This window comes from Lissotriton helveticus, chromosome 1_1 (genome assembly GCF_964261635.1).
Source record: "Lissotriton helveticus chromosome 1_1, aLisHel1.1, whole genome shotgun sequence".
Lineage (NCBI taxonomy): Eukaryota > Metazoa > Chordata > Amphibia > Caudata > Salamandridae > Lissotriton > Lissotriton helveticus.
The window spans coordinates 1,866,107,037-1,866,122,880 of NC_136057.1; the positions used below are offsets into that span (position 1 = coordinate 1,866,107,037).

General features: G+C 44.8%; 1 protein-coding gene across 2 annotated transcripts in view; it reads right to left on the bottom strand.

Moving 5' to 3' along the window:
• DARS2 (aspartyl-tRNA synthetase 2, mitochondrial) overlaps positions 1–15,844 on the bottom strand; it is a 257,150-nt gene that overhangs the window by 200,752 nt on the left and 40,554 nt on the right. The window contains exon 2 of one of the 2 annotated variants that reach the window (XM_078641810.1): positions 12,027–12,168. The exons of the other annotated variant lie outside the window; for it this stretch is intronic. The gene's annotated coding sequence lies outside the window, so the exon portion shown is untranslated. The remainder of the gene's footprint in view (positions 1–12,026; positions 12,169–15,844) is intronic. 2 annotated transcript variants of the gene reach the window in all.

Genomic DNA, 15,844 nt, shown 5'->3' on the forward strand with positions numbered 1-15,844 from the left:
GATGCCGCAGCCCAGCTGATATAATAGCTGCTTTCAGAAATTGATTTGGACTTCGGGTTTCTAAGCTACGACACTTCGAACCTTGCGGCCTACCCCGTGGAGACACCCGGGGCTCGAGTTGTTACTGTGCCCAGGCAGTAATTCAACATCGACTGGTGGGGTCCCGACCATGGCCTAGAATTGGCTTTCAGTTTCGTTTTTGCTCATTGGCATTGTTCTTCCCCGGGACCAACGTTGTGCGCAACTGGACCCCGTGACTTCCACATAGGCCTGGGAACCACGAGTGCGTGGCTGCAGAAATACACTGGCTTTAATCTGCCTTTGGTGACCCCGTAGGTGAATTCTGAGGAGCCATTTTGACCAGATCTCAGCCGCCCCTTCGGGGCACACAGCCCACCATGACAGGCAAGCCCGAAAGTGAGAAACGAAAAGTCAAGACCGCTTTCTGGGGGGCGCAACTCAAACAAATGTCATGGACCGTTATACCCAACCCAGGGGGTCCCCCGGTGGTACAACTAGAGCCCGGGAAGAGGCAATTGAGGATCCTGCTGTGTTGGCAGATTTAACACTACAAGACGTCATGGGCGCCATTGCCAGTATCAAGACATCCATCGGCCAGCAATATGAAGCTCTTGCCCTGAAGCTTGACACCGTGGCCATTGACGTCAATCTCATCAGAACAGATTTATCGAAAACTAATGAGACAGTCAAGTCCTTAGACTTAAAGACCTCCAGCCTCACGACGGATATGTCCGACTTGCAGACAGAGGTTCGCAATTTGAGATCCTCTAACGATCTTTTTGCTCGTCGACTGGAGGAATTTGAGGGTCGAGCGCGACGCAATAATGTACATATTATTGGGGTCCCTGAAAATTCTGGAACACTGACCACTGATCTTCTTGTCGAAGACCTCATCCTCAACTGCCTCGCCCCCAAGGGACTGAGTAAATTCTTTGCGGTGGAACGTGCACACAGAGTGCCGGGAGGGAAGGCGAAGCCGGGTTTCCCCCCGCGGCCGATCATCGCCAGAATTTTTAATTTCAGGGACAGAGACGCCATTTTGCTGGCTTCACGGGTGGACGGCCCTACAAAGTTTGAAAACACCACGGTGAACTTCTACCGGGACTTCTCCCAATCCGTTCAGAAGCAAAGGATGGGATTTCAGGGGGTGAAGCGACGACTAAGAGATATGGATTTGAAGTATGCAATGCTTTTCCCGGCCCATTTGCGTGTTGAGTATGATGATCGGACGTTCTTTTTTGATCGCCCCGAGGGGGTGGGTGACTGGCTGGATACGTTGCCTGCTCGGCGCGATCACACGGAACATTCTGGCAGAGCTGAAGGTGGCCTGTTGGAACAAGAATGAGCGGTGGATCCCGAACTCCGGACAATGTGTACAATAGACAACTGTGGTTTGCTGACTTTTCTGATATTATGCTTTGAAGTAAACACCCGGAGGTGGCGGGGGAGAATGGGACCCTTTCATCCTCTGGGTTTCTTTGTGTAGATTAGTTTTTTTGTTAGGGCGACAGGCACACTGCAAGTTGGGGTGGCTTTTGAGTCTAACGCAGGGGTGCAGGGTGGGGGGAGTTGTACTGGGGTTCTGTTGGGGGGAGGGGAGGAGTGTATTGGGTGTGTTCCATTCTTTTTCAAGGCAACGAATTGTTTTACTTCTGGATCTGGGTGTTGTGTTCGACATGGGGTGGAACTTCATCGATGGCTGGGATAGGGGGTAGGGGGCTGAGGCTACTGTGTTGGAATGTTAATGGGTTGGGGGATCGGATAAAGAGAGGGGTAGTGTTACAAACGTTGCGACACCTCTCCCCTGATGTAGTGTTATTGCAAGAGACTCACTTGATTGGAAACACTTGTTACGCTATGAACAGGCGGGGATACCGTCTCGCTGCACATTCTGGGTTCACCACTAGTTCTAGAGGGGTGGGTATTCTAGTCAGGAACTCTCTCCCCCTGGAAATAGATGACATAGTCCTGGATGATAGGGGGCGTTATGTCGCCCTCACTGGTAGGTGGGAAGGGGAAAACTGTCTCGTTGCTCTCTGTATACGTCCCGCCTGGCTTACAGACCACTACTTTCGCAGATTTGGGACGAGTAGTTTTGGGGCTCCCGAATGGTATCCGGATACTGGGGGGAGATTTCAACTCTGTCGCCTCCGGGAGGGAGGATCGCTACCCCCCCAGAGATCTTACGAGAGCACAGTCTTGGTTGGGTGGTTTCTTGGAAACACTGGGACTTGTAGACTGTTGGAGATTGATGCATCCAGGACAGGCACAGTACACTTTCCACTCGGGTGCACATGGTAGTCTTTCCAGATTGGACGATGTTTTAATGCCGGCTGCCCAGTCCTCGTCTGTTGGGGAGGTCAGACATCTGGCTCGAGGCATATCGGACCACTCCCCTCTGTGGCTTCAGATAAATGTGAATGTGGGTGCTGAGGGATGGGTGGCCCCGATTAATCCTTGGTACCTCCGTAACCCTAAAACCCGAGCTGAACTGATTAAGTCTTTGGATCAGTACTTTGTTGAGAATGTGGGGTCTGTGTCCTTCCCTGTTTCATTGTGGGAGGCATTTAAGACGGTCATCCGTGGGCAGGCACTGTGGTTAATTGGGTGCGCCAAGAAAAGTAAAAATGAGGCGGTGGTCCGCCTTGAGACTGAAATTGTTGAGCTGGAAAGTGCTTTGGAGCGGGATGTTACTCGAGAAACGATTCATGTGCTCAGTCTCAAGCAACTTGATTATAGGGCCTTGGTGACAGACGCAGCTAAAACGATGATCAGAGAGCAACAGGGACGACTGTATGATGTGGGGGACAAGGCTGGGAAACTGATTGCGTGGTTAGACAGAAAGGAGAGGGCGAGTCGTGTGGTTCCGGTGATTGAGAGACCTGATGGCATGCGAGTGACTGACCCTGTTGGCATGAGTGCTTTGCTGAATACTTTCGGGATGTGTATTCCCCAGTGTCTGACAGACCTGAGGAAGACTCTCATTTGCTGTTACGAGATATTGCGTTGCCTCGTCTGTCGGACTCAGACAGGGAATTGATGGATGCTGCGCTCTCGGTTGACGAGGTGGCTCTCGCTATCCGCTCTATTCGCTCCGGGAAAGCTATGGGCCCTAATGGTCTTCCCATCGAACTTTACAAGTTGCGCCCTGACGTGCTGGCGCCGTATCTTCGTGATATGTTCTTCGCATCGCGAGAAATTGGCTCCCTTCCTCGTGATCAGCGTCTTGCAACCATCGTGGTGATTCATAAGGAGGGGAAACCACGGGATCGCTGTGCGTCTTACAGGCCTATCTCGCTCCTCAATGCTGAGCCTAAGATTCTTGCAAAGTTGCTCGCAAACCGCTTGATAAAGGTAATCAGTGACCTAATTCATCCGGATCAGTCTGGTTTCATTCCACATCGCAACACAGCATTGAATTTGCGGCGCTTACACGGAGTTCTTGCGAGGGCGGCGTCAATGCGTGAATCGGCCATCTTGGCTTCCTTGGACGCTACGATGGCCTTTGATACAGTTGAATGGCCATATCTCTGGGCTGCTCTTGCGAAGTTTGGTTTCGGCCCTGGTTTCATTGGTTGGGTGAAACCTTTGTATGAGGAACAATTGGCACAGGTTGTGGTTAACGGTCGGGTCTCTAGGCCCTTTGTTCTCGGGAGAGGTACGAGGCAGGGTTGTCCGCTGTCTCCGCTTCTCTTTGCCCTTGCCTTAGAACCTCTTGCTGCCTGGATACGGTGGGAACCTTCGATGAGGGGCATACAATGGACTCCGGAATTTTAGGATCGCATATCGCTCTATGCGGACGATATTTTGTTGTATCTCACATCGCCTCAAAAATCACTGAATGTATTATTTGATGTGCTTAATTCGTTTGGAAGAAACTCCGGCCTGGTAATTAACTGGACCAAGTCTTGCATATATGTGCTCACAGGCGACGTCCCCCTTCTGCCGCGTGGATGTCCTATACGCAAACGGGTTTCAAGTATCTGGGAGTCTTTATAACATTGGATCCTGCAGTTCGCTACGATCGTAATCTGCTTCCTCCGCTTCAACGTTTACGATCTGACATAGTGGGTTGGCGTAAGTTGCCGTTGTCTCCTCTTGGGCGAGCAGCTCTTTTTAAAATGTTGTCCTTGCCGCGGTTTTTATACGCACTTCAGAATACTCTCGACGTAATTCCGGCGAGTTATTTCCGGGAGGTGGAGACTTTACAGAGGCAGTTGATATGGGATGAGCGTTCGCGTATCGCTCTTCCAAAGCTAACGCTTCCCTGGTATGACGGCTGTATCGCACTTCCGGATATCAGGCGATATTATTGGGCTTCTCAGCTTGCAGCAATCAACCATGGGATGTATGGTCCGGCTTTGAATCCAGCGTTCGAAATGGATAAGTGGCTGCTACCGGGTGGTGATTATAACAGGGCGCTCTATTCGGGATCTTCTTAAACACAGCTTTCGGGACCCACTAAGATAGCAGTACGAGTATGGCATTGTGCGACCGCGGCCATGGGATGGAGGGATCGACTCACCCGAGGGACTCCGCTTTATGCATCTGCGAAATTAGGTTGCCTGTGGAAGACGAAAGGATTTGAGAAATGGGATATGATTGGTATTTGTAGAGTGGGTGATCTCTGGGTTAAGGGCAGGATAAAGACTTTTGCAGAATTGCAGATAGAATACAAACTAAGTGATAGGGCATTCTTCCGCTATGCACAGATTCACCACGCGCTGAGTTCGGTTTTTCCCAGGGGTGGCGACATTCCAGACTCCTTCCCCCTCGAAGATCTTGTGCTAGATGGTCATCTGCCAGATAGCACCATTTCTTTGATATACAAGAAAATGATCAACGATCGCTCGAACCTGCTCGAGTGCCTAAGGGCGATCTGGATTGAGGATGGTATAGAATTGGATGACGAGGACTGGCAATCGGCGATATCCTCACCTAAGGAGGTCGCGATTCCGGCCCGTCTCCGCCTTGTCCACCTTAAGATCTTACATCGGATTTATGTTACCGGCCCCCGCTTGATTCGTATGGGTTATTCGACAGATGGTTTATGTAAGCGTGGCTGTGGTCTGCTCGGTACTTTTCTTCACATAATTTGGGAATGTCCGGAGATGGTGAAATTCTGGAATCGTGTGCATGATGTGATGGCTGAGGTAACGGGTGTCGCGATGTTGCCTCAAGCTCGACGGTGTTTGTTGAACGTGTGGGAGCCGAATGATTATGACGTGTCACAGACGCGATGGGCGACCCTTGGAAATATGATTGCTAAGAGAGACATTGCACAGCTGTGGGGTTCCCAGAGGCCCCCCACGTTTGCGACTTGGAAGGAGAACATAGATTGGTGCATGTTTAGGGAGAAGAAGGTGTATGTAGCATGAGATAGACCCAAGAAATGGGGTAAAATTTGGAGCCAATGGAACTCCTACCGAGGAGATATATGCACGCCTCCCCTCCCAGAGATACCAGATCCTTCCCAGTCCCCCTGACCCAACATTCCTGGTATTGTTTATCTTTTATGTTCTTTGACTTTGAGTTTTCTGCCTCGGACGCCCCCCATCCATGTAAATTATCTCCTGTATTGTACTGAAATGTATTTCCCCTCCTCCTTGAGTGCACACCCGAGTATATTGTTTTATTGCCTTGTTTGTTTTTTCATGGTTTTTATTTAACAATAAAAAGAGTTTAAAAAAAAAAGATTCACAATTATGCAACAACTAAGTCGTTGTAACAATGAGCATCAAGATACAGTTTCATTCAACAGGGGCACCTCTGTTGCCAGCAGTTTTAAGACTAAATTAGGACATACGGTACTGTGAATGCGCAAGATGTTATCTTATACCTTAAGAAAAATGGTCACGATGTATACAGAGGTTACCTCCCCTAAATGAGATATTTATCTGTGCAATGACATGACATTTAAGGTCATCTGAGGTGTGCTTGTCCATGTAGTGCTATACTAAAGTGACATTAGCCAGGTGGTTCTTCATGCTAGTGTTTTGATGTGCTATAGCTTCTCTTTTTATGTAGCTTGCCCAATGTAGATTAATTCAGAAGAACACAGGACTACATACATAACACCCAATAAATCGCAGTGGGTATGGTAGTCCTGCTTCCAAAAGTCTTTGTAGTTGCAGAAAATAGTAAATATTGTAGTAATTGCATTTGAAATGACCAATAATTGAAGGAAGCCCCAGCTAGGTGGTTAAGGTTGGCATTTTTTGCTGGAGTTTCTGTGAGCACAATAGGATCTTTAATGCTATGCACTTGTTTACTGAGAGCATCAGCCAAATTTAAAAAAAACTGTGCAGTGTTTATTTTTATTTTTTATTGCTTTGGTAACATATACAGAATTACAGCAGTTAATCAGCAATACGTTATTCTATAACATCCATACTTTTTACCGGGAAACCCCCCAATGTGCAGCCACAAGTAAATTCAAAATTCAACAACAAGCAAAAACTTGGTAGTACTCTCTTGAAGTCCTGCCACCAAGCTCCCCAAATGATCCTACTTTCGGCCATTCCGTCGTTCAACTTCGGCGTAATAGTCTAATCCTCCAAACCATTTGTGGAAAGGAGAAACTTTATCCGATCTCCAGTAATGAGAAATATCACATCTATTAATGTACCTATTGCAATCAATGTGCTGGAGTATCTCGACCCATCTATTTACTTGATAATCACAAGAATCATTGATTTTGTCACAGGCAGTCCCATTACTTCTCTCAATAGCAATGTATTAATGCCAAGTATTTCCTGTGGATGGTGGTGTGCCAGTGTTTATTAACTGTTATAATAATTAATTCCTGAATTGAAGGTTGTTACAAATTGTTGGACCTGGCTGTTTTTGCAGGGTTATCCCCAAACTTTTTGCCTTCCTCTGCCTATTTTTCTAACCTCCTTCTCGTTGGCTTTAGGACTCTGGGCACTTTACCACTGCTACCCAGTGCATGTGCGCTCTCCTCTAAAACATGGTATGATTGGTTTACACCTGTTTAGCATATTTAATTTACTTATAAGTCCCCTGTAAAATGATATCCCAAACACCCATGGCCTGTAAATTAAATGCTACTAGCCTGCCTGCAGCAGTGCTTGTGCCACCCACAGAAGTAGCCCTTCAAACCGGTCTCAGGCCTGCCACTGCAGGGCCTGCGTGGGCAGTTTACTGCCACTTTGACTTGGCATTTAAAACTACTTGCCAAGCCTTAATATCCCCTTTTATTACATACAGTCCAACCCTGAGGTAGGCCCTCGGTAGCCCTATGGGCAGGGTGCTGTGTAAGTAAAAAAATAGGACATGTGCCTTTATTGTGAGGCATGTCCTGGTAGTGAAAAACAGCCTATTTGGTTTCTCACTGCTGGGAGGCCTACTCTTCTCATAGACCAGCATGGGAATTCGCTTTCATATTTTTAAGTGGTAATTCCTGATCTGAAAGTAGTGGTGTTGCCACGTTTGGTATGTTTAGAATGGTAGTGATAAATCCTGCTTACTGGTGTAGTTGGAGTTTACATTACTATTTTAGTAATGCCATTTATAAAAAAAGTGGCCATTTCTCTGTGCTTATGACTCTTTGTGCTTTGAAGCCAGACTCTAATCCATGTATGGCCCTGAGTGACAGCTACACTTTGTGCATACTTTCCAGACAGCCATCACACAGGAAGGGTAGGGTGTGACCTTGCTCCATCTGCATTCATCTGCATACTGATACCAAATATTATATGCACCTGGACAATATTGGCAATGTTAGAAATCTTGATAAACCACCCTTGGATTGATCATGTTAACGCAATATAATATAGTGGAGGAACCTAAATGTAGAAGTGATTCATTCATGTATGCCTTTAAAATAAAGTATTGATTACGTAAGAGATGTGTTTGTGAAACACTGTTGCCATGACAACTACGGTGGTCAAAATATAATGCCCAGGATTTTCCGGTCCCCATATTGTTTTTATGTGCACTGATTTGTTGGCTGCAAATGAGGTGCGACTGATGGCATGAATGTGTAGACTAGTGAATGAGGCATGCCTCTGACATTTTTAAAGCAACACTTTTGCGAAAGTGTGGGAGAGGGTGCTTTCACAGAGGGGAAAAAATTGTATATCTATATGATAATTTTCTAAATGAGAATATGAAATGCTTTTGTAAGAATAAATAAAAGCAGTCGGAATAAATTGCAAGCTTGCACATTACGTTTTCAGCTCAACAGACTTATATTGCACTATATTTATTATGGGACTACGGCCATGCATAAAAATGGTTGGGTAGGCGGTTTCTGTTTGGTTAGAGAATGTGCAACCATGTGTGACAACTTCAGCCAATTGCCTGCTTTGTGTGAATTTACATTTCAGTTTTCGTTGCAGGGCAGGCATTTAGCAACACAATTTTTACACAACTGAGTAGCATACTATTTGTGTGGATATGAATTTAAATTGACTCATATAGTGGTAGTAGCCCTAGACAAAAGTTACACTACGTTATGCCGCATGCAAATACTGTTTCCTTCTAGTTTTATATTGTTAGATTGGATGCCATTTCAAAAAACGCCCCCTCCCGCTATGTTCCCAAAACACTGTAAGAATATTTGACCTGAATTTAAAATTAAAGATTGAGGTCTCTCCTTCTTTCCATTGTATGCCCTTCTCTTTACCCACCTTAGCATGTCTCCTCTCTCGGAAGACAGCCTACTCTAAGTCACATGCCTGTCAGCCTTTTTACTCATTATTATATTGCTGCAAATTGTCCACACCTTATTTCATAGATCACAACCTCTGCTTCTTCAAAGCCATATCCCTCCAACCCAAAAATATATGCTCTCCTCTAGCCTATTTGTCCCATCAACCGTTTGCATGAACTTACACACTCAACTCCTATTAATTTAATATACCACAAAGAAACTGGGGTACATGCATTGAATAGTTTAATTAAGAGCACAACACGAATCCAAATAACAAACAATTGTAAGGAAATGCCTCTTTTTGCATGCTTCCCCCAAATTTGGACTGATGCTGCTAGCTTTTCGACTCAGAGAGTGCACCGAGGTATGCCAACCAGACCTCAGTGAGGGATTCTAACACACTGCAAAGGGTATGTTGAATTGGCAACCCCCATTTGGCATAAGCTGACTTACTTATAAGTCCCTAGTACATGGTACCAACTGTACCAAGGGCATGTAAGGTAGTGTTTACCCGGGGCAACAGCACTGACTGTGTGATGACAATATACCAAATGGCTCCCAGCCTCGCACTGCAGCCTGGAAGAGAAGTTTTAAAACTGCTGGTTTGACCTTGCCATTTAAACAAATGGAAAAGCTCCCACCTCCCTTAACAATATATATAGGTTTCCCTTAAGGAAGAGAAATAGAGCACTAATGCAGAAAGTATTATTAAGTAGGACATATACTCTTAATATGTCCAAACAGCAAAACTTACAAATTGTAATTTTTGCTGTGGAAAAGTTAGTAGCCCCACTGGCTAACACAGTCAGGCTAACTTCTGAATGGGACTTCAAACATGGGTACATCAAAGTATCAAATTATTCATGGCATTGTTATGTTATTTTATGTTAAAATCACTTATTAAGCGCACGTACACCAAGCGGTTTCATGGCGCGAAAACCCAACTTGATGCTCAAATCTAATTTAATGTCACTTTTAAGGAAAGGCAATTTTCCCCAGGACCAGCTGTGTACGGAGATCGGTAGCCCAGCCGCATCTGGCCTTCTACTGACTCAAAGAGGACTTTGAGGGACACTGGTCCCTGTGGTCAGCCACCCCTCCTTACCCATGGGCAGAGGAATAACCACAAGGACACCCCAGTCAACCGCAATGTACCCAGAGCCTCTTTCAACATCCTACATCTCCAGCTTCAGGACCACTCTATTGAAGTCTATGGCAATCTTAATGTAAAAAGTGGAAATGGACTTCAGACTGCTTATTGCCCCCCCCCCCCCCCCCCCGATCTTCTCTCTGTCGGAATTGGTTGTCCCACTCAGTCCGGAGCAGCCAAACACAATTCTTTCAAAGGTTTCTAAACTTTACTGTTACCAATGTTTGTTTGTACTTTGGACTAAAAAGCTGAGCTTTTCGTTTCACTTAAAAATCTATATCTCCGGAACCCTCTGGTGGATTTTACTCACCTTGGTGTCTAAAAATTCATAACAATATAATCAATGTTTGTAAATTGGTGTCAGATTTATTTTGTATTGCGTGACCTTATTTTGTTGTCTGATGCTTCTAAATGCTTTACACTAGTTCCTTTATTTAAGCCTTGCTGCGTGATGCCACAGCTACCCAGGGTTGAGCTTAAGGTTTTTACAAACGAGCCTGACTGGGCCCAAGACAGTTTTGCATGTGTATTACACAGTATTACACAGTAAGGTTGCACTACCATACAATACACCACAATCCTCACAACAATAAAAAAAACGAACACTGGCGTACCCAATAACTCTGGGTTCCAAGGTAGCATGCTACCCAACGTTATGTGCTCCAATGCCTTGTCAGGGATATTAAGTGCTATATAAATACAGTAACAATAGCACTTTCCACTACATACTTTGTGCTACTTCATTTTCCAGTTCAATAAGGCAAATTTTTCCAGGGGCTGTGCTGAAATTTGTTGATTTTGCCCAAGTCCCGCGTTGTGAAAGCAGGATCATGAACTATCCAGACTTCAAATTTGAGAGCAAATCATTATCTCGGCTTCTCTTTACAGCTCCTAGCTGCAGGCCCACCTGTGCTACCAGCAGGAAATCCTGTTGATAAGTTCAGACACTATCAGTTTAATAGGCATATCAGCCATGCTGAGAAGCTCAAGTAATGTCCCTTTACATGTAAAGCGTCCCTTTTCAAATGCAACAGTATTGCCAGATTCAAATTACAGCAGTATTATTGAGGGTGTTGGTAACAACCTGTAAATGTCCAGCAGTCCTTCTTAGCCATACCTAAACTGTCCCATTATAACATGGCATTTCTAATAACTTTAATAACGGGAACTGTCTCACCGAAGGTGTCCGGAACAAATGTGAAGGGCAGGACAGACCTATAAAATGCATAGCAGCCGTGCTGAGAAATGCCTAAGTATTCAGACTCAAAATAAGTAGCCCTGCTAAGAATTGCAATACATGTTACATTTAACCTGCAGCAGCCCTATAGAGAAGTGTTACCCGTGTCCTTAAAAAAACAAGATCATCCCACCAAATATTTCCATTGTGCAAAAGGCAGGTCTACTGTGTTTGTCAACTAGTGTGAAGAAATAGTCCCACACACCCAAAGTATTTCATTCATGTACTGGTTCAAACCAACCTGGGCATTTTCCCCACAGAAAAAATCATGATGACTAGATCAAAATTTAGAGAAATCTACACGGCTTATAATAAAATGCAGATGAATATTCGGTGACCCTTAAGTGCTATAAAGAGCTATTCGCAAACACAAGGAGAAGAGGCTTGCGACAGGTGGAGCTTGGACATGGCTTTGGTTGATTGGGAGTCCAATTTTTGTTTCTACTGGAGTATCAGCATTCTGTGAGTTGATGCAATCTGTGGTAGGAAAGTAGATTACGAGGCTGTATATGCTATGGCTGCATATAATGGTCCATCCACAATTTTGTAATGGCTCCGCGATACTGCAGCTGGTCATCACAATGTGTTTTATTCATGAGCCAATAGAGCGCAATGTGCAGTTGGCTAAAAAGTCAGAACTGTTGTTTGGTTTCACATGTGGTTTTGGGCAAGCCAGTTCAGTACAATACACTTTAGTCGGTCATAACAAATATGAACCATAAAAGTATAATAATACATACATATACTGTAAATCACAAGTTAATAATAAAATCATGCTAAAACAACTTGCTTTTACATTGGCATCCCTAATCATATGGTATTAAACCAGCAAATATCAAATAAGATCCACATTTAAAACAGGCAAATTAGAATATAAGCAGTTTACAAAGATGACAAAGATCACTAAGTGCACAACCTAGAATGGCAATTTAGGAGCTCACCTAAGAAATGTTTTAGCCTTAAACACCAGCCGTATACACAGTATACACAATTTAATCCGAGGCTAAGGATTGCAAAAATTGCAGAGCTTCTGTGCAATGACGCAGGGAATGTTTTATCAAGAGGGGCTTGATGGCGAGGGATCTACAATTAGAAAAAAAGTAAAAAACACGTTATGTGTAGAGTACTCTGTGCTGATTTCTGTTTGCATGAACAGCGTAAAAGATTATGTGTTCAGTCATTGCACTGATGAAAAGTGACTAACCTATGAAATAGGTTAAGCCAGAACCTACATAGAATAAAGATCTGATAGTGCTGAGCGTCTGATAACAAAAATGGCTGGATATCCCAGAGTGGATTTAGCTGCAGATATAAATAACAGTGGAGGACTCAATTGCCTTTACCCGCCTCTTATCTTCCCAATAGGTGTACCATGTAACCATGATCGTCTTTTTTACCCACAGAGATTAGGGAAGTAGATGGATATTCAAACACATCCTGCCTGCCCAAGGCCATGTCCGTGTCCCTAATTCCCCTCAACAAGGGAATCTTTAATCCTTGGGACAATTACAAGAAATCCTCAATTATCATTTTATTCGATGATATAACCTCTTTGGTCCAGGCCCTATGCCATAACATTATTGGGCTTGTCCTTAGAGTGCCCTCAATACATGATAACCCCAACTCCGTATGATAAATAAAGGTGGAAGTGGGAGAGATAATAAACAGAAAATTAATTTGTTTTCAGTTGCCTGTAGAGATGGGGCCTTCTGTACACTCCATATCACTGCCCCATAAAATGCCATGCTGGTACATTTTGCCCAGTAGATGATCAACATATGTGCAATCAGTCTTTTTCCCAGTTTGGCTGCAAAAGAGAACAAGCAGTGGAAATGCAATAGGTCTCGCATTTGTTGGAGTCATTGTAAGTGCCAATGCATTTTTCCTAGCCATGTTACAGGGTGCAGTACTATATGTGGCCAAAAGAGGTCTCTTGTCACCCTGTAACATGGCTAAGCAAAGGATATGGGGGAGTGGCGAGAGCTTCCGATTGGTGAGCTGGGATGTTGGTTTGAGCCTGCTGTTAGGCATGGGACGATTGTTTAATTTTCCCGGGCCCATGGCTAGGTGCACTATATAAATAAAAGTGTTTGTAAAGTAACAAAAAACACGAGCAAAACAGCAGTGCCTCGGAGTGGTGGTTGGGTCTGCCAGCAGTGTTGTGGGAGTGGTTAGGTGGAGGCACAGGAAGATTAAGGGATATGAACAACCAAAGCAATGTTGTAGGAGGGGGAGGGGAGGCAGGGGAGATAAAGGGATGGCAAGGAAATGAACCAACAAAACGTTCACTGCACCAGTAAACAGAACAGTTAAGGAGCAAAGAGGTAGGCCAACTAAAAAAAAAAAAGATTCTCTCCAAGTATAAATAACCTGAACAGTAAGTACACATGTGAAAATGGCCAGTCCTTATGGGAGGATACAAAATCCCTAAAGAAGGGACCACTACGTGCATTCACCAATGAAAAGCCAGCATTTTTAAAGAACAGGAATCAATTAAAAAGATCAGTGTTTTCTCAAGCCCATATCCTAAACTCAGCATGTCTCGAAAAAACAGCGAAAGCACTGCCTAGGTGAGACCTAAAAAGGCATTAATACTCCTCGTTAGCTGATTGTTTCTAACTTCCAGCTGAAGAATCCAAGAGCCTCTTCAGTTAAAGGTTACCCTAGATAGCTGAAGTTGTCCGTGTGTTGAAGTGGGTTAGCATGTAGCTTGAAGGTTGGTTTCAATTTACTTTTATTGCCACAGGACATTACAAAGGACTTGGTTGTATTACTCCAAAAATCTAGCCCCTCCATTAAAGAGCAGAAAGAGTCCACTTGTCGCTGAAAGGCTAAAGGCTTGTGGCCCATGAAAACAGCGAAATCGACAAATAATAATGCTGGAATGGGGAAGCTGCAAAACGTGGGGAATGTCCCTGCACTTTAACAACAACTCTCTCTCCAGATGGTTGATATAAATAGGGAAGAGGAATAGCGCAAGGACACACCCTTGCCTAAAACCCCAGCTTACTCCAGACGTCTCAAAACACTCACCCCCTAACACAAACCTAACTACAACTTTGGAATCACTATGGATTTCCCTAATGACGTTAATAATGGGTCTGCCAGCGCCCAGATCTTCCATTATATCCCACAATTCTGGTGTGGGATACACAATCGAAGGCACTGGACAAATGCATAAAACCCTAGAACAGGGAACCTTGCTTTGCAACTGTGTACTTCAACAAGATATAGAGGTTGAGACATATGTCCTCGGTCCCCATCCCTCTACTGAACCCACACTGAATGTCCAAAAAGGTGCCTGTCTCCTTAGCCAAATCCTGAAAGCTGGAGACTAAGACACTGCACAAGACCTTTACCGTAGAGTCCAGGAGAAAAATTGGGAGGTAACAGATAGGATCCTTCTCTATTCCCTTTCTTAAAGATGGAGGCAATCAACAAGTAGGACCAAGATGCAATTTTATCAGACAGGCGGGCAACTAGAGCCAAATTTCGGGGGGGGGGGGGGGGCTGAAAATATTTCGGGGGGGAGGGGCTAATTCTTCTAACCACGGACAACGTGGCTGTGAGAAGGGGCGACAACACAACAAAAGCCTCATTTACAACTAAATGGTCTTTTAAAGACCTGTTAAGTACTCGGGTGCGGCTGCAATTGCATGCTCGCCAGCCCGCGAAGCTGTGTCAGCCCGGGCTGACAGGCACGACGGGGGGGGGGGCTGAAGCCCCGTATGCCCAATGGGTGTTGCGCGCCTGATCACAGAGGCTTACAGCCCTAAAAACGTTAGTTAACATTGGAGCCCATAAATCAAGATTACCCGTGAGTAGATCTAAAGGGACTCCATCGGGCCTGGGGCTTTCCCACAAGGACTGGATCTTATAGCCTCCCTCACTTCTTCCAAGGAGGGGTAGCACTTGGGGAAGAAGTGTACATTTGCTGGACAGGATGACTTCCTCTCATCTCGGTCTCCATCCCTAGTAAAATAGATACAAAAAGGAGCACCCAGTCATGACCAGGTATGGCTACTTGAATCATAGGTTCTTCAGGTTCTTTAAAATATGATTGGATTATAACACTCCAAAAGACTTTCTAATCATTCTTGATCCTGGCTTCCTGTAAATCTTCCCAAGCCTTGAATTTAAGTGTGTTTTTCCTATCTGCAATTGCCTTCTTATAGGCTTCCTACAGTGCGCAACTTCAGGGGCTGACCTAGGTTTTTTGTTTAGAGAGAGCATTCGTTATTTTTGGGATCTGGAGCATGTTGCATCGAACCATCCTCTTCTCTAAACATCCATTAGTTGACCTACATAATGCTGCTTTCAATGCATCAGAAAGGGTAATTAATGCACTCTTTATGTCAACCACCTCGGCCTCAGCATCTAAACAGATATCGAATGAGGTATCCAACAGTAATCTCAAAAGAATCCATTTTAAGTATATGCAACAGGCATACTATTTCCCTCTTCAATTCCTTAAATTTGGGCTGCGGTCAGAATCGGCATGTGTGCGGTGTGGGGCAGCCGAAGCAGGCTTTCTACATTTAGCGTGGGATTGTGGCCCATTAGCACATTACTGGACACAGGTAACACAGACCGTATCCAAAATGGTGGAGATATGAATAGAATGCTCTCCCACTGTATGCCTTCTGGGCCTTATTAAGGCCATTCCACATACGACACGCAAACTAGTGACTGTATCCTTATTGTTGGCCAAGAGTAGGTTGCCCATATGCTGGAGAGGGAAGAGGGCACCAAGACATGT